The sequence below is a fragment of the Ursus americanus genome, chromosome 27 (assembly GCF_024610735.1).
Source record: "Ursus americanus isolate L20-20 chromosome 27, mUrsAme1.1.p, whole genome shotgun sequence".
Taxonomy (NCBI): Eukaryota; Metazoa; Chordata; class Mammalia; order Carnivora; family Ursidae; genus Ursus; species Ursus americanus.
The window spans coordinates 14144182-14164347 of record NC_142153.1 but is presented as its reverse complement, the minus strand read 5'-3'; the positions used below and the strand labels follow the sequence as shown (position 1 = coordinate 14164347).

The window sequence follows — 20166 nt, the reverse complement described above, 5'->3', positions numbered from 1 at the left end:
TAACCAGCATGGCTTATAAAGCCATATTGATCGCTCCCAATATTTTGTTAGTTTACTTAAATAAAATCAACCATAAAAAAAGACAAAGCGAACGTGGGTCAAATTGAAGAGACATGAAGAGGCAATTCGTAAAAGAAGAAACACAAATCAAAAATGAAAAATTTTGACAATAAAACTCAATTTCACTAGTGATTCTTTAAATGTAACTTAAATGACAATTGTATCCATTTGCAACTATCAATCATTCAAGAGTAAAGGAAAATAACACCTGGTGTTTGTGGGAATGAGAAAAATGGGATTCAGATTTTTCTTAGGAATATAGATTGATAAATCCTTTTCGAAATGCATTTTTGTTCAAATACATTGAAAGTGTGCATAGCTTTAATCAGCAATGCAATTTCTGGTTTTCATCCTAAGGAATAAATTGGATGTGTGCAATGACTTAGCTTAAAGAATGTTAATCACAATGATATTAATAATAGTGGAAAATCTGAAGACAACAGGAGATTAAATAAATTCCATTCTATTTACATCATTTAACTCAAGGACACTAGTAAGGGCTTTGGAACATGTTCATGATATAGCGTAAGTGGAAAAAAGTAAGTAGCAACTGAATAGCTTGAGTATGTTCCCAATTTTCTAAAGTGGGTGTATATTCATGTAAGTTGTATCAAAAATCTATAATCTCCACAGTGGTTAAGTCTACGTGACTGCATGATGGTATAATGGGTGATTTTGTGTGTATGTGTGCATGTACAGGGAAAAAGTCTGGTACACTCAGCACTAAAATATTAGCAGTAGTTAATTTGGAGAGATAAAATTATAATTATGGATGATTTTTGAATGTATATGTGCCTGGGCCTGCTTTTCTGAATTTCCTCAATGTTTGATAATCTATATATATTGCTTCTTTGAAAACTGAAAATACTTTTTTTTTCCCTCTAAAGAGAAGAGCCAGGAGAAATTTATTAAAATGGTGATAATCACAAAGGAAGATCAGAATTCCAGTGATTCTTCAGAGAAGCTTCCAAAGATTTCTGAAGTGAATGTCCTCATTCTTCTGAATGTCATGTCTCCATCCTGGACTACTTCCCCTGGGGTGGGTGGGAACAGGATGCAGAGATACAGATAGAAACGAGTTTTTTACTTTTTTAAAGGTAAGAGGGAAATTTTGCTGGTTTTTGTAAAGCTAAAGTTATTAAAAATAGTTATCCCTTTAAAATTTTCTGAAGAGGAAGGACTAGGAACCAGGAAGTAGCTTGAATGTGAGGGTTTAGTGTTTGGCAAATCAAGTGATTTATGTCTAATGGCATGATCTCCCTTTCACACAACTGCGTAAACATCACACCGAGCAGACCTTTCTTCCAAAAAGAATCCTTTTGTACTTTGCCAAGAGTTTCTTGAAATTATCAGAAAATAAGCCTGCAACCCAGAAGTATGGTTTATGTTCTTTCACTGTCAGGAGAAAGTTAGCTACACATTACTTGGGATTCTTTTGTTTGTAGTGCCTTAAAGGACATTTGAGTTTGGTTAGATAAAATCAGTTGTGGGGCTCTTCTCAGTACATTTTCATCTACTGCAAAGCCATGAACTGGTAGTGGAAACATTCTAGTTTGTAAATTCCTCTTCAAATTATGAAAACAATAGTCCTTTGGACTATGTGGCCCTATCTTGGTTTTATTTTGTGGAATACTGTTACGTACTCCAAATATCGAAAAGAACTCAGTCCCACTCCTTTTGTCTTAAAAAACATAACTGCATTCACTCACATTTTTCTTTCTGCATTTTTCCTTCTGTCATTTTCCCACGGCGAGTCCTCACAGAAGCTGCTCATAGTTAACCTCTGATCTGTATTTGAAATTATGTAGGGTGCTCCAGAAGGGATGTGTATCTTAAAAGGCAGCAGGAAAGAGGAGAGATTTCTTTAGATTTTCATGTAGTGGAGGATTACATATCCCTAGATCAAAAGAAACATACAACCTGCTTTCTGGCAATTCCCTCACATGTTGGGCACTGGGTTCCCAGTCCTGGCAAAGATTTTTTTCTGCTCAAGGAGGCACAGAAACCTCCCTCACGAGACTTGAGAGATGAAATATGGACTTAAAGCTCTTTAGAATACTCGGTTTGGCCCACCATCTCTTGAATATTTGCCCATCTATGGGGCAAGGGGACAGGTGTGCATAGGAGTGAGATTACTGAAATTCTTGCCAGCCTCACGGAATGGAAACTTGGAGTCAAATATGATTTGCTTTGAAGGAAAAAAAAATGTGATAGTTGTCATATATCCAAATTTGTGATTACAAATATATGCTGGCTACAGAAGTCTGGGTAATGTACACAATCCTCCTTAATCAGACTTTGAGGGGAAATCATTGTGGTTTTTTGTTTTGTTTTTTTTGTTTTTGCCTTACTACATACTATTTTCCAAACAAAGTGCTTTTCCCTATCTAATTTCTTTGTATCTGCTGTATTCTTTGGCTTTCTCCCACTCTATGATGAACTCACTCTTAAGAGCCATGTGAAATGTGTATTTCCTATAGGACAATTTCTTGGCCTTCGCGGGTATAAACAAATGGTCACAGGGCTGAAATATTTTCCTATTAAGTTGTATATGTTCAGGTCAGGACAGAAATCATGTTTTAACCTCTTGTTTCCTGAGCACCTACTGTGTACCAGGCATTACAGTGCTGCCTAGGGGCACAGACCAATAAAGATACTCGATCCAGCTTAAAATGTTACAAAATCAGTCATGTATTAGAATAAGATACATCTGAAAGCCATCTGGATAAATACGCTCATTTTGTAGATAAGAAAACTGAGTCACAGGAAACTTCATTGCTCCAAGTAGTGGTTTTTGGACTCTGGGAAACAAACTGAGGGCTTCAGAGGGGAGGGAGGTGGGGGAATGGGATAGACTGGTGATGGGTATTAAGGAGGGCACGGATTGCATGGAGCACTGGGTGTTATACGCAAGTAATGAATCATGGAACTTTACATCAAAAACTAGGGATGTACTGTATGGTGACTAACATAACATAATAAAAAATTATTATTTAAAAAACCCCCCAAAAACCAAAAAACAAAGCAGTGATTTTTTACACAGAGCACAGATTGTTAAACACAAATGGTTAGACCCCACCCCTAGAGTTTCTGCTGTAGCAGGTCCAGGGCCTGAGAATTTGCATTTGTAACATATTCCCAGGTGAGCTGATGCTGCTGGCTGAGGACCACACGATGGGAAACACCAGCCTCATGTCACACTGATACTCATTCAATGTCACAGCAAGACTAGGATTCCAGTCTCCTGATGGTACCACATGGAGGTTGTTTTCCATGGTTATTCATGCCTGCGTGAGTGATCACGACAATGACCTGAACATTTACAAATATTAAAAAGATCATGAAAATTAATTGCTGGTTTTTAGAATTGCATTCAAGAAATGGAAAATCTAAGGCAAAAATGAAGGTAGAAAAAGTGTCCTCCCTTCTTTTAAGGATATCCTTTGGATCAGGGGAGGCTGACCAGTTTGCTTGTCTGGGGATTATAGACAGACCTCATCCCCTTCTCTCTGGCCATGTCCCTGCTGACACTAAGTCAGCGTCCTTTCCCTTAGATTTTCCCAAAGCTTTTGCAAAGCCCCCAAGTTTCTGTCTCCTGACCTGCTGGAGAGTGAAGCTTAGGTTTCTGAAGCTTTTTGTCCATTTTCCTCCCATGCACAGGATTTAGGAAAGCTATCTGTTTACTTCCTCCTAGCTGGTGTTCTGGGAAGAAACGGCCATCAGAAGGAAACACGTTTCTAACATTTAAAGACAACCAATACTGGTTTCGTTTTCCGGGTACACCAGAGCTGAGTGTTAACATATGATTACTCCCTACCAGGCCATACGGCACAAGCTGGTATTTGATGGATCGAGGGAGTCAAAAAGCAATAATGGTTTAACACTTACATAAAACCACCTTTTGTTTAATAGGAATAAATAATGTTCCAATCATAATAATGCCAACTCTCTGCACACAGAGCTGTAGTATCTAATGAGATGGGACCTCTGGACGTGAGGCGGATACAATAGTATGAAGAATGCCACAGAGCAGCAGGAAAAAATAGTTCTAATACCACGTACTGAGAAAGGAAATTGCTGAAGAAAACACCATATAATTAAACTAATTTTTTTGTGTGTGATTCTTAAAGAAACAGATGGATCGTGCTCTGAAATTAGGGACAGGTGATATGGATTTTCAAAATAGAATTTCAATAGAGTCATTCAGAGCACCTGAAACTAAAGCAAAATAACAACAAAAAAACTCGGAGAAAAGGAAAAAAGGAAAGAAATATATAAGCTTCTGTCTCCTTGTTTCTACATTTTCTCTGTACTCTTGACATGCCCATGCATCTCTCGGATTATGCGAAGGTGATCATTTATACCTCACAATGGTCTTCTTTACAATAGCTTCCCTAGCACTGAGCGCTGTCTGGCAAATGGTACATTCTCAATAAATATCTACGAATTTATATATTAAACATTGGTTATTCAGCTGAAATTATCTTCCTAAGCTACGTAGCTCACCCCTTTCTGCAGGCTTCCTTCCCATCCAGGCTGGATGGGTTACCACTTGAGCTGGGCAAGCCATTTACCTCCATCCGTAAGTGAGAAAACCAAAGCTCAGGCCAGTTAAAACACTCTCTGTATTCCTCAGAGATCTGGAATAAGAAAAACTGAGATAATGAGGTACGAGCACTTTAAGACGTTTAAAGTGGTGTGTGTAATTGATCACTGGCCCAAGTATACGATTTCCTCTTTTTCCATCAAAGGTGGAGAAAGGATTCAGTGTTGCTTTCTAAATCATTGATTAATTCTTTTATTTGCCACAGGGTATCATCACAGCAAGTTGGCCAGAGTTCACTAATTGCTTTATCTGTTTAGATTTTAAAAATGCTTGAACGTCAGCTGTTCCCCAAATTACTGTGGTCCAGTTAGTAACTGCAGGAATACACCTCTTACACTAACATGGGTACAAACAGTGAGGACTATTAAGGCCATTCTTCCTCATGAGACAAATGGCCATCAGGAGTTTGGAACTTCATCAAAAGAGTTGCATGTAGCTTCTGGGGAGGGTTTTCTCTACCTTGCAGATTAAGTTTGGCCCAAGTAGTGTTTAGGATTCTTGAGGGGACTGTGCTTGAATTTGAGGATTGCACACATCGATACATTCACCAAAGACCATCTGACTCCTGTTCCATTATCAGCTTAGCTACCTGAAGAAACAGACTGCTCTTTTCTGAGAGCATTCTACTTGCCATTTCTCATATACCTAACAGATCCCACAGTAATTTTTCTCCTCTCAAATTCACAGCCTGTTATTGTCTCATTGTCTTAAACCGAAAATAAACACAGCCGCTTTGGAGGCTGTCTATACAATATGCTCTCCCACTGCAAGCCTCCCACAGAGCAGATGAATGTTTATATGTGAGAGTTCACTTTTCCACAGGGTGGTATGAATAACATTATCACTACTCTTGGATTTCTTCAATTTGATCACTAATTCTTTTTTTCCCCTTTTCATGTTTATTCTTATGTATTGAGATATGATCTTCATACAATAAAATACAGATAGTAAATATTCAGTTTGATGATTTTGACAACTGTATGTACCGTAAAGCATACTTCCATAAAATGACTGTACCAACCAAGATAGAATGCTTCCATTTGTATTCTGATGGAAAAAGGGAAGGCCCTTTGTACCCTTTTTCGGTTAATTTGCCTAATGTTTGTTCCCCACCCCCACCCTCCCCCCACTCCCAGCCCAGAGGCAACTACTGTCTGATTTCACCATAGATGAGTTTCAGCCGTTCTTGGTTCTAACATGAACAGGTTCCTCGTTTGAGTTTGGGTTTGTTGCTCAACGTAACATTTTCAGATCCATCCATGTTATGTGCAGAACTAGTTGTGTTTCCATTTTTTTGCTTCATAGTATCTCATTCTGTCATTATATAGCAACATGTCAGTTCATGCCTTTGTCAGTGGGCATTTGGGCTATTTACACTCGGGGACCATTATGAACAGTTCTTACACAAGATGTTCGTATACAAAACACGGGTTTTCATTTCTCTTATATTTTCCTAAAAGGTGAATTGCTGGCTCATATGGTAGCTGCTTAGAAGAAACTGCTGAGCAATTTTCAAGGGATTGAAGGATTCTGCACTCCACTGGCCGTGAGAGTTGAGATTTTCTGCTTTTTTTTTTTTCTTGAATCATTGGAGGAGGTCATTCAGAGGCCATGACCTCTGGCTGACCCGCAAGCTGAAGCCAGGCATTCAGAGGCTCCTCACCTCCCGCCTGCCCTTGCAATATACCTTCCACCCACCAGGCCCACAGCGGAATCCATTTTCAAGGGTAGCCCTGCAAGTGGGGGTCATTGAGATCAGCTGGGCGCTATACTCGACTCTGCCCAGCTAAGGCCTCTATATAAAGCCTTAAGGTGCTGGGGAGGGGTTGGCTGGCTGGTGTGTGGACCTCCTCTGCTTGTGGCCGCCCAGAGCAAGTGTCCTAGGTAAGTTCCCTCGCTTATTATAGCTGCTACTTGCTGATCTGGCGTCGCCTGCCTCTTTCTGGGTCTCTCGGTGTGCGGCATGTACCCCCCTTCCTCCCTGTGCTCTTCCTCTCTCTCTCTCTCCTTGTGTTGTCTCTCCTCGGCCTCTGTGGGCGGGGGTGGTTTGTGAACCAACATTCGCATTTTAGCCCAAGTTTGGTATAGTCGTTCCTTTTTTATTATAGCCATTCTAACTGAAATTGTATTTTATTGTGGTTTTAGTTTGTATTTCCTGGATGACTAATGATGTTGAGTAACTTTTCATGTTTTCATGTGTTTATTGGTCATTCCTATATCTTTGTGAAGTGTCTAAGATTGCTGCCCGTTTTTAATTGGGTTGTATTTTTTGTTGTTGCTGATTTGGGAAGTTTTTTTTTAAGAGTTTATTTCTTTGAGAGAAAGAGCGTGACAGAGCACGAGCAGAGGGAGAGGGAGGGGGAGAGGCAGACTCCCTGCTGGGGGGGGGAGGCAGACTCCCTGCTGAGTAGGGAGCCTGCCAGGGGACTGGATCCCAGGACCCTGGGATCATGACCTGGGCCAAGTGTAGACGCTTAACTGACTGAGCCACCCGGGTGCCCTGTGAAGTTCTTTATGTATTCGAGATAGAAGTTCTTTGTCAGATACATGCATTGTCAATACTTTCGCCCATTCTGTAGATGGCTTATTCATTTTCTCAACAATGCTTTTTGATGAATAGAAATTTTTAATTTTCAAGAAGTCCAAACTAGCATTTTTTTTTCTTTCATGGTTAGTATTTTATTTTTTTTTTTTAAGATTTCCTATATTTGAGGGGCGGGGTGGAGAGAAAGAAGAGGAAGGGGGAGGGAGAGAGAATCTCTAGCAGACTCTGTGCTGAGCATGGAGCCCCACATGGGGCTTGATCTCACTATGCTGAGATCATGACCTGAGCTGAAACCAAGAGTTGAAAACTTTGAGACACCGAGGTGCCCCATCTTTTGTGATTAGTACCTTGTGACTTCCATACAGACATTTTTCCCAGCCTAAGGTCACAAAGGTCCTTTGTCATCTGAAAGGTTTGTGGTTCTAGTTTTTATGTTTTGGTCTATGATCTCTCAAAAATTACATATACTTTGAGTTGAAATCATGTTTCAGGTCCTTTTATCCATATGAATATTTCATTGTTCTAGAACTATTTGTTGAAAAGATTATTCTATCCCTACTGAACTGACTTGGTACTTTGGTTGGAATTATTAATTAATATTATTTGACCTGACCTATCTGAACTTTCTATTATCTTTGTGTTGTCTATTGGCTAGTCTAATTTATGCTGATATAACATGGATTTGATTACTGTAGCTCTATTGTAAGTCATGAAATTGGGTATTGAAAGTCCTCCAAATCTGTTCTTTTACAATATTGTGTTGGTTAATGCCGAATTCTGATTGGAATTGTGTTGAGTCTAAGATTATTTTGAGGAGAATGAACATTCTGTTGATACTGAATCTTCTAATATACGAAGTGATATATCTATGTAAGACTTCATTTTCTTGTAGCAATGTTTTAGTTTTCAGAGTGTAGGTCCTAAACATTTTTATTATATTTGTTCCAAGGTGCTTCATGTTCTTTGATTATATTACAAACTTCCAGTTGTATGTAGCCAATATATAGAAATATATAATTTTATTAAATGTTACCTTTGTGTCCAGTTTACTGGCTAAATTTCTGTTTTAGTACCAGGAGATGTTTTTGTAATTAAATGTCATAACATTCTGCATGTATGAAACAATTTAATCTGAGCATAAAGACAATTTCACTTCTTCAGGATCTTTATGAAATGTATTTCTTATTGCACTAAGATCTGCAATACAAGGTTAAATAGAAATAGAGTATTCTTGTCTTGTTCTCAATTATAAAGAAAAAATGTTGGTTGTTTCACCATTAGCTATGGTATTACCTGTAAGAATCTCATAAGTACACCTTATAAGATTAAAGAAATTATCTTTAGGTGGCTGAAAGTATTTATCATGAACGGTAATTGAATTTGGCTAAATGTCCTTTTTTTCTCCATCACTTCGGAAGAGCACATTCTCTTTCATCCTTTTAGTGTGGTGTTTCTACAGTGACTAAATTTTTTTTAATATATTTTTTTTAAGATTTGAGAGTGGGGGGAGGGGCAGAAGGAGAGGGAGAGAAGGAATCCCAAGCAGACTCTCCACTGAGCATGGAAACTGATGCTCCATCCCATGCCCCTGAGATCATGACCTGAGCTGAAATCGAGTCAGATGCTTAACCAACTGAGCCACCCAGGCACCCCGAGATTTTACTTTTAGGTAATCTCCATACCCAACATGGGGCAGAAACCTAGAACCCGAAGATCAAGAGTCACATGCTCTACCTACTGAGCCAGCCCCTACATTGATTAATTTTCAAATGTTAATCCAAATAAACATTCCTGTGATCTATCTTGCTGATCATGATGTATTAGCTTTTCAATAATTGCTGGATTGTATTTTCTATTTGAAGGTCATTTGTCTGCAATTTTTCTTCTAATGGTATTAGAGGTATGCTTAGCTTATTAATGAATGAGGAACTATATCCTCAATCTCTTTTCTGAATTTGTGCACTCTTAGTGTTCTTTCTCACTTAAATATTTTCTAGAATTGAACCAGTGAAGACCTCTGAGGTTTTCTTTAATACAAACTTAACTTCTTTGATAGATACAGTGATAAGCTTTTTTTTTTTTTAATTTGGTAGTTACATTTTCTAAGGTATTCCTTTTAAATTGTCAAATTTATTGGCAAGAAGATGTTTATCTGCATATATACTTAATATCTGTAGAATTTTGTGTGATGGATCCTCTTTCATTCTTGATAAAATTTTATTGATCAGTTTTGTTAGCGGGTTTTTCACTGTTAATTGGTGCAAAAAGCCAATTTTTACTTTGTTGATTCTCTATTGCTAGGATATTTTCTATTTCAATTATTTCTACTCTATTTTCATTTTCTACTGTGATTTTAATTTACTGTTTATTTCCATTTTTTTCCCCCACCTTTCTTCTTTTCTAATATATATTCTTAAAGGTAGTAATGTCCTTCTGGGAGATGCTTTAGCTACCATATACAACCTTTGATATTTTCATTCAGTCCGAAATGTATTTTCATTTTTGTGGGGATTTTTTGTGATTGATGGATTATCTTGAAGTGTTTTTGGCCAATATCCAAATATTTGGGAATTTTCTAGGTAACTTTATTATTTCAAATTTAATTTTACAGCCACTGGAGAATCACCTCTATAAGAACCTGATTCTTTAAAAAATATTGAGACTTCTTAATGGTGTAGGATATCCTAGTTAAGGTTCCACATGCACTGAAGACTACTCTGAAGTTATTGGGTATAGTCTTCTATGAATATCAGATCTAATTGGTTGACAGTGCTGTTCAAATTCTGTTTTTACTTTTTTGTGTGTCTACTTGTTTGATCAGTTACTTAATGTTAAAATTTCCAAATAAAATTGTATATTCACCTATCTCTTTAGCTTTATTAATTTCGCTTTACTGATTTTAAGGCTCTGTTTAGTACATCAACAGTTATGATTTTTATATCTTCTTGGTATATTCTTTTACCGTTCTAGAATGTTCTTTATGTCTGGTAGTACTTATCTTGATTCATTAGGCTTAGTAGCAGCATCGTACATATTTTTTTATCCTATTTTCATGTTTTCCTATTTCAAGTGTGCTTATTACAAACCTCCTAAAGCAATTTATTGCTTTTTTTATTTAGTCTGTCATTTGACTTTTATAATAGGAGTGATTAGTGCTTTAATATTTAATATGGTTTCTGACACAGTTAAACTTAAGTTACCATCTTGATATGTGTTTTGTATTTGTCTTATCTATTGTTTCCCTGTGACCCCTTTACTTTCACCTTTTATGAAATTTTCTTACTCCATTAACCCATCTATAGTATAAATTTCCTCACCATTTATACTTCTGTTGCCCTATATGGTATACTTACAAATAACATTTATATGTTTTTACTTTAACAGGTAATGGTTTTTAAAGTAAAGTTGAGTGTAGATGTATGTATTTCTCTCTGAATCTGTGTAACTATGTATCCACCCATGTATTTAGCTCTCCAGAAAGAATGAGAGAAGCGTTTTTTTTTTTTTTTTTTTTTTAAAGATTTTATTTATTTATTTGACAGAGAGAGAGACAACACAGTCAGGGGGAGTGGGAAAGGAAGAAGCAGGCTCCCAGCGGAGGAGCCTGACGTGGGGCTCGATCCCATAACGCCGGAATCACGCCCTGAGCCGAAGGCAGACGCTAACCGCTGTGCCACCCAGGCGCCCCTGAGAGAAGCGTTTAATATCAACCACATATAAACTAGTGCTTTTCATTACTTCTTGCAGATTCAGACCTCCATCTGTTAGTACTTCCCTTGGGCCCGGAGAACCTCTCTTAGAGTTTCTTGCAGTGTAGGTCCACTAGAGACCAGTCTGTCAGCTGGCATCTTTCTGAATATGTTTTGATTTTTGAAAGGTGTTTTTATTGGGTATGGAGAATTTTTCTAACCCCAAATTCTGTATCTTAGAGATGTCATTTATTTTTCTTATGTCCCCTGCTACTTCTGAAAAGGAGTCAGCGATCATTCATATTTTTGGTGAATTCCCAGCCATTAGCTCTGAAATATTGCTAGTGCCCCATTCTCTCATCTTTTTCTGATACACCAAATGTACATATATTAGGCACTTTGATATTGTCCCACTGATTTCTGATACACTCTTATTGTTCTTTTTGTTTGGTTAATTTCTGTTGACCTTTCCTGGAGTTCAGTAATTCTTCTGCTCTGTCCAATGGGTTTTAAACACACTGAAGGAGAGGTGCCTGGCTGGCTCAGTTGGTAGAGTATACGGCTCTTGATCTCAGGGCAAAAGTTTAACCTTTACATTGGGTGTAGAGCTTACTTAACGTTTAAAAAAAAATTTTTTTTTTTTTTTTGAAGGGGTGCCTGGGTGGCTCAGTTGGTTAAGCATCCAACTCCTGACTTTGGCTCAGGTCATGATCTCAGGGTCATGAGATAGAGCCCTGTGTTGGGGTCTGAACTGCTAAGCGTGGGGCCTGCTTGAGATTCTCTCCCACCTTTTCCCTCTGCCTCTTTGTGTGTACTCTTTCTCTCTCGAATACCTAAACAAAAATAATAGAAAGTTAAAAAAAAAAATTGAAGGATTTAAAAATTTCAGATGTGTTCTCTGTAGCATTTTAATTCCCCCACCCACATTTACTGAGCTATAATTGACATATAACACTGTAAGTTTAAGGTGTACAAAATGATGCTTTGATACACATAGATATTGTGAGCTGACTAAATAAGGTTAACACGTTCATCAGCTCCCATAATTATGGCTGTGTGTGTATGTTGAACATTTTAATATCTACTCTTAACAACTTTCAAGTGTATAATACAGTATTGTTATCTAAAGTCACCATGCTTTACATTAGAGCTCTAGAACTTAATCATCATAAAACGAAATTTACACTCTTCAATCAACCTTTTCCCACTTCTCCAACCACCCAGCCCCTGGTAACTGCCACTGTACTCTCCATTTCTATAGGTTTGGATTTTTCAGATTCCACATAAAAGAGCATACAGTATTTGTTTTTCTTTGACTTATTTCACTTAACATATTGCCTTCAAGGTCTCTCTGCATTGTCATAAATGCCAGGATTTTCTTTTTCTCATGGCTGTGTAATATTCCATTGCTTACATATCTACCGTATTTTCTTTATTCATCCATTGATGGGCACATAGGTTGTTTCCACATTTTGGCTATTTTAAATAATGCTCCAGTGAACGTGGGAGTAGAGATAGCTCTTCAGGATCTTGATTTCATTTCCTTTGTGTATATCCAGAAGTAGAGTATATGGTAAATCTAGGTTTAATTTTTTTGAGGAAATTCTATAGTGGCTGCACTAGTTTACATTCTCACTAACTGTGCACAAAGTTTCCCTTTTATCAACATTCTTGTCAACACTGGCTATCTCTTGTCTTTTGATAATAGCCATTCTAATGTGCTGGGTGATATCTCATTGCGATTTTGATTTACATTTCCCTGACCAGTGAGGGTGAGTATCTTTTCACGTAACTGTTGGCCATTTGTATGTGGTCTTTGGAAAAATGTCTACTCAGGTCTTCTGCCCATTTTAAAATCCAATTTGTTGTTGAGTTGTAGGAATTCCTTACGTATTTTGGATATTAATCCTCTCACTGATATGTAGCTTGCAAATATTTATTTATAGCATATTTTTAAATCCCATTTCTTTTATGACCTTTCCCACTTATTCACACATTGTTCACTTTTCCCAAAACTCTTTTAAAAACTAATTGTCCTTGTAAAATTCTCACCTGGTAATTCCAATAGCTAAGTCATATTTGAGTCTACTTCTAGTAATCCTATTCTCTTTTAACCATGGGCCATGGTTTCTTTTTTCTTTCTTTTTTTTTTTTTTTTCTCTCTCTCTCTCTCTCTCTTTTTTTTTTTTTTTTTTTTAACTTGTTTTAACTATTCTCTGTAAAATAGAGCTGGGACTGAAGTAAATGATTTATCCAGAAAAGTTCAAGTCTCTTCTCCTGTCAGACCACTAGTGTTAATAAAACTAATAACAGAGCTGGGTTTGGGCTTGTGGCAGCTTTGAGTCTGTCAATGCTTCCAATATATTAAGGATGGGACTAGAACTTTCCACTTAGCAAGGCTATGGATATGAGTGGGAGGAAGGGAGATCACTTCTCGTTTTAGAGCATTGTTGGGAGGCTTTCGGTTTCTGGGGGAATTCTGATTGCTCCCAAATCTTGTCCTTGGCCTTTGCCCCCAGCAGATATTCTCCTTTGTTGTTTTGCCCCCACTCTTTGCCTGACTGCTGCAATTTTTGCATGAAGACCTAGAGTACCACAGGATTTCTTTCATTTTACCTCTGTGTACTTACTGAGAGCCCCAATTAAACTGTTGGATGGATAGGACTTCCTCGGTGGCTTGTGCTCAAGATTTTAACTGGCCATACCAGCCAATCACAGCTGCTTTTACATTGCTTCCCTTAGGATGATTTCATCTTCCTAGTTATACAAGCCATGGGTGGTCTCTTTTCCTAGGAAAGACCTGACACTTTCTGGAATTTAGGTCATTTAAGTGTCCTTATAGCCTCATTTTTCTAATGGGCTCAGAAATCTGTGGGGTTTGTGCTTATTTAGCTTGTAGTATCTTTTATGATTTTTGTTTCATCCTATAGGTAAACAGAAGTCTGTGTGGTTCTTATTTAGGACCCACTAAGCCAGTTGTTTCTCATTTATCAACTAACTTTAGTTATCTTTACTTGGACGAATAAGCATATCTATCTCCTAAGGATATTTACAAAACTGGGAATGTATTTTATGATTCCAGTTCTACATATACCACTTAATAAACAGTCAAGACAATATAAAAACATTGTAAATGAAAAATCTTTGTGAATATCTTTAAAAATTGAGAGATTTTGCATGTCTGTGGACTAGGTATCTGCTTGTATCACAGACTAAATTTTAAATACCAGCCAGCATTCCATGATTCAGTGCCAACCTTAAACTTGGATGGCATCGACACCACGTTGTCAAGGTATCCATCTCCACACTGCTCTGGGGCTTCTTATGAAGTCTTTTCAAGTCCCTTCTATCTACTAATTCCTACAAGGTTAGAAGTAGGAGGACATGATCATTCTTTGCTGCTGAGATGGGAGATGAAGTCACAGCAATGCCAGGTGTTTCTGTCCAAGATGGCACAGTAGTCCATCAAAACCAGTGGAAGGAAATCCCCAGAGGGCAACTAGCTTGTCCTTGTCCTGTCCTGGTCAGTCAACACCTAATTCTTACAAGACAAAATTGTCTATCCAGTTTCTTAAAGGTCTCTTGAGACAGTGATGACCTGCCATGGTATTTAATAACCTTTAGTTCAAAGACATTAGTTACGTTTCGCTAAATGCTGACAGTCTTCCTGTGGCCTCAAGACCAAGCACAGGGAACAGACCTAAACTGAAATACATTGTTGGGACACCTGGGTGGCTCAGTCGGTTAAGCGTCTGCCTTAGGCACAGGTCATGATCCCGGGGTCCTGGGATCAAGCCCTGTGTTGGGCTCCCTGCTCAGTGGGGAGTCTGCCTCTCCCCCTCTCTCTGCTGCTCCCCTTGCTTGTTTTCTCTCTCTGTCAAATAAATAAATAAAATCTCTTAAAAAAACAAAAAAACCCTATAACCTGAAGTACATTGTCCGCTTCATAGATACTTTAATACTTAGAAATGTAATGATGTACCTAAGCGATCCTCTTTCTTATGCCCAAATTTCCCTAAATTTGGAATTAATGTTTATATGAAATATTCCTTGTACAAACTGCACATCTGCCATACTTATGAGTACGATCTACCATTAATCATTCTGCTAGTGTTTAAATGTATTATCTCACTTAATCTGCACTAAAACATACATATGAAAATATATAAATGGTTTCATATATGTATGAAAAGCATATGTATGTGAAACTGATTTGATTTTCATGTATTTTGTGTGTGCGTGTAAATTTAATTTTCACATTCTATAAGATGGAAGCAGAGCTAGAGCTGGTCTTGTCCCCACACCTTGTGTGTGGCAGAACTAGGGCTTGCATCCATGTTTGTTGAATTACATTGCCTTTGCTATTTACTCTGTAATCACTTTCTACTCCTTCTGCAGTAAGTTATCAAACGAAATGTGGGAATAAGTCTCAGACAAAGGAATTTATTATGGGTTTCCTTTAAATCACAGGCATCCCTGATTCCCTTAGAACTTGATTTGATGATGTATTTGGTCTACATGCTCTTTTGGGAGAAACCTATGTCATGTAATGTGCGACTATACTATTTTTTTTTTTCCCCTTAAGATTCATTTATTTTAGAGCACACTAGTGGGAGGGGCAGAGGGAGAGAGAATCTGAAGCAGACTCCATGCAGGGCATGAGCACAACGGGGGGGGGGGGGGGCTCCATCTCATGACCATGAGATCTGGACCTGAGCTGAAACCAAGAGTCAACGCTTAACCGACCGAGCCACCCGGGTGCCCCAATGTGCAACTATACTTAAGACTAAAACAGGGATGATTTATTTTAAATAAGAGAAATAAGGGTATTTTTAAATAATCCATATATATAAATATATATAACATTGGATATTATATATTTTATACTGTGTAACATTTCACACCTGTCAAAATCCTAAAACTTAAAAAAAAATCCACATTGCATCATTTTGATGTTGGAGATCTATCTAACTTGTAGAATTTCGGTTTGAATTTAGAAGGAAATAGAGTTGGAGAGCACCTGTTAAATCCCGGCCTATTAATGGAGACACCCCTTCAGTTATCACAAATAAGGCAGGGAGAAGACACTTAGGTAGAAAGGCAGCAGAAAACTACATCAGGCAAAGCTCTATATAGGGACCATTAGTTTTATCTTGCCCTTCAGGTGGTAAAGAACCATTTACAAGCAGGGACTTAATCTGATAAAAAGTATATATTTGAAAGTTAATTTGATAATTCATTGGAGGGGGAAAAAAGAAAACGACATGAAAGAGGAATAGAAAGAGGAACAGCCCAGAGGTGATTGTACCTAATGAAGACCTCGCTGTAAGGCTTTGTGGACAAACGGAACATTGAGACTCAAAACGTAATTTGGCGGTGTAATCAACTAGACTGTGCCATACACCTGAGAAGCGCTGAGCGAGGGGGAGAAATTGTGCTGAATCCCAATCTGGACATTTGAATGAAGTTTGTTTATTTTCATTTTAGAGAGCATGTGTATGTGGGGGGCGGGTGTGGTGAGTGAGGGGCAGAGGGAGAAGAGAGCGAATCCTCAAGCAGCAGCTTCCCCGCTGAGCTGGGAGCCGAACATGGGGCTCTATCCCAGGACCCTGAGATCATGACCTGAGCCGAAATCAAGAGTCTGCTTTACTGACTGAGCCACTCAGGTACCTCAGGAGTGTGAATATTTAAATAAGGTGAATCCAAGAGGAAGCAGAATGTGTTTCATATATCTGGATAAGTAAATTATTTAAAAATCAAAGGTGATTTTTTTTTTTTTTTTTTGAATCAGAAAAAAATTTTTCAGATGATTTGGGAAAATGTATTTGGAAAAATGAGCCTTTTCTTTTGAGTGTGCATTTCTTTTCCTTCAATTACACAGTGGTCACTCAAACTTTTGTTAATCAAGTTCTTCCCTTCATCCTTCAGCTGCCGGTGTTGAGATGAAGCCTCATTATGGAAAGAATGATCAATATTCTGTAGTACCTCTCACCAGAGGCTATCAAATGTAATGGCAATCAAATATTTTTGTTCTTCTTAAAATTGCAAATCCATCAATATTACCCATTTTCCATTGCCATTTATCCATGGTTCATCAAATGTTTATGCACATAACTTAATTGTAGCCGGGAACATTTCAATGCCACTGACCTTCTCCTCTTGGGTGCTTGCACGTCTAGCAGGCACCATTGACAAGTATGATAGATGAAGTTTATAACAAAATTCAGCCCTTTCCCCCATACCTTAACTAAATAATTATACTATTTTATAATATGTATTTATATTTTCTAGCTCAAAAATAATTTCATAGACTTAATTTTCTATAGTACCCAGGACATTCATGCCCGATTTCAGCTTTCCCACACAGATAAGTGATCACAGCTGCTAAGTGACCTGCCTAAATTTAATTGCTAGTTACCAATTTCTAATTAAAATTAGAAATCTTAAAAAAAAAAAGTTAGAAATCTAGATCTTCTGACTTATTCTGACATTTTACTATTCCCCTTACATACCATCTGATGCTGTAGCCTTATCATGAAGCTGGCCATCTACTTGCAGGTCTCTATTCCCAGTGACAAGAGTCTCATCTATAAGATTGTATTTGGCTCTTAAGTCCCCATTCAAGTTCTCTGCACTGTTAGCAAGTTGGGAGCTCCTCAATTCTCTTAAATTTTCTAATCTCATGATAAGCTGCATAGGCCAAGTATATCTGATTTCTCATTTCGATTGAAGGTATATCCCTTCCAAGTGGTAAGGCTGATGATTTTATTCAGGTTCCTAGGGTAGTTTTACATTTCTAATATCTAAAATATGACCAGTCAATGTATTTAACAAACCCAGTTTGCTTTGTAAACTGAACTCTTTGACAATTTGGAGTCTATGCTCCAGGTTGGGTGGGCTATCAATGCTCAGATCTATGTTTTCTTCTGATACCAAGTTGGTTAATCTTGCTGAATTTGAGTTTCTGTATCAGGAAGAAAAAATCATTTAATATTTTTTTAATATTTTTTAGATCCCTTCCCGGTGCCAGAGATGGCATGATCACTAAAAAGTGAATAAGAATAGCTTTTTCATGTGGATATTATGATTTCAGAAATGACCTGTGTAAAGTCCGTGACCCTATGCCATACCTTGTTGGCTAACTAGCGGAGGCCTCCCATGTGTACTTCAACGAGACCCCTCTCTTGATAACCCAGCTTCACAGCTGTGGCCAGGGCAGGGCCTGGGACATTGCAGAGAGAATTTGCATTACAGGTGCCTCCCCAGAGGGAGTGGGCAAGTTGATTAGAACCTAGACAGCTTCTGTTTACAGAGAAATACACTGCTTTCTAATCAGTGATGACAGAGAGGAAACAGACAAATGCCAGTTAAAATAGATTTTTTAAATTTTTTTTCTCAAGTACATTTGGTAGAGCTTGCCAGAGTGTGGCAGTGGTTCTTTAATTATACAGGAAGAAATCTTTAGAAATGAAATGGCCTCAGGCTGAGTTAAAGGGAATAATTTTGTAACAGGTTGTCAGGAAGTCTCTGAAAGTAAAGCTTATCTTTCATTGCTTCTGAAAAAGATCGCTTTTAAGCAGCTGTATATTTTTTCACTTGTGTGTGTGAGTGTGCAAGTGTAGGGCAGAAAGGTCCTTTTTGATTAACTACAAAGAAGAGCTCTTTATTTAAAGGATTAATTATAGGCTCAGGCTCAGGTATGTTCTTTAGTGCCATTTTATGAAGCGGTTTCTTTTAACATGGTATCACATCATGATGCGTGAATGCCACTTAAGGCTCTGCATTTATAAGGTACACTCCCTATTTGTGAATTTTGTGGAACCTTTTTCCTTCCTTCAAATGGACTGTTGAGATGATCCTAGGGACTCCCTCAAGGAAACGGACTCTAAAGCATTTTCTCTATGGTAGTCTGGCTTCAGTAATATTTTAGGATAGAACTACCAGATGCTATACTGGGAAACTGTAGTATCTGCTGAGTGGAGGGGATAGGATAGGACACCTGCTTATTTTTCAGTTTCAAGGGATATGTGGGTGATTGAAGAGTTAACAGAAATTCCACGAAGGCTAAGGCAGGTTTTTCTTCAACTCACACATTATTTTTTGCTGGGTTCCCAAGATTGGACTCCTGGCTTTGGCCTTGCCAGTTTCTTCATCTATTTGGGGGCCCATGTGCTTTCCTTCTGCTGTTGACCTTCACCTTCCAGCCTCCATCACTAGCAAGGGGACCCAGTGAACTTTTGCTTTGCCCAAGCTATCTAGATTGCTGTCCTGGTAATTCTTGGTTCTAACTGTACACACGCTTTATTGGTCCTCCCTGAACATCTGACTTCCAACCCAGTGTTTCACACTTTGGATAAATCCTCATCCAAATCTTTACCCAGGAGGCCATCCCTGCTTTAGTTAATTGTTCCCTAACAACAGATTAGAATACACAGCATTAGCCCTCACAAGTCAATTTCTTCATATTTATGGAAGCCTTTATGATGGCACATGACTCCATCAAAAGTGTAAGACAAATACCTGGAACTGTAGACACTTTAAGAATCCTATAAAAGACTGTTACATAGGAGGATGCCTTTTCTCTTGACTCACAGGCTACTTACTCTTCCTTATGCCTTTGTCTTTATCATAGAAACCTAAAACCATGTTCTCATCCCTTGTTGTAAGCAGACCATCCATGTTCATGTAATTGATAAGCAATCCAACAACAAAACCCATGTTTCTAAGTAGCTACAGCTCTGATGAGGATGTTACAAAAATCTTTTGCTTTCCTAATGACAAAGTGCTGTCATAGATTCAGCTGAGGCTCACAGCAAACTTGTAGGATGGCAGGTCATGCATCAGGATTCCCATTTTTCAGATGCAAAAAATGTCCAATATTAAGGCACTTTTTTGTGGCTATACAACTCTGAACTGGCAGAGCTGTTATTTCAATTCAAGTGTGTGAGCTTTAAAATATCTGAGCTTTCCCATGTACCATATTGCCTCTTCGGAAGCAGGAAAACTCCTAAGGGGTGTTCTCATTGTGATCTCAAATCGTGAAATCTCAGTCTCTTTCTTCCACACATTTTTCTTCAATGTTATCCTCCTGATCAACATTTCTTTTTCTTTCTTCTTCTTTTTCTTTTTTTTGCCCTGGTGCTAATAGCCTGCTAATATCTATTTTATGATATTAATCACGTTTTTTGTTGCATGCCCTCCTTCACCCTCCTCAAGGACAGGGCAATTTTTTGTTGCTTTACTTTGGTCATGGAGTTGTTGGGATC

At 38.1% G+C, this 20166-nt stretch overlaps 1 long non-coding RNA gene across 1 annotated transcript in view; it reads left to right on the top strand.

Moving 5' to 3' along the window:
• The first annotated feature begins 6506 nt into the window (after nt 1-6506).
• LOC148107625 (uncharacterized) overlaps nt 6507-20166 on the top strand; it is a 178209-nt gene continuing 164549 nt past the window's right edge. The window contains exon 1 of the long non-coding RNA XR_015721946.1: nt 6507-6550. This is a non-coding gene — a long non-coding RNA (uncharacterized LOC148107625). The remainder of the gene's footprint in view (nt 6551-20166) is intronic.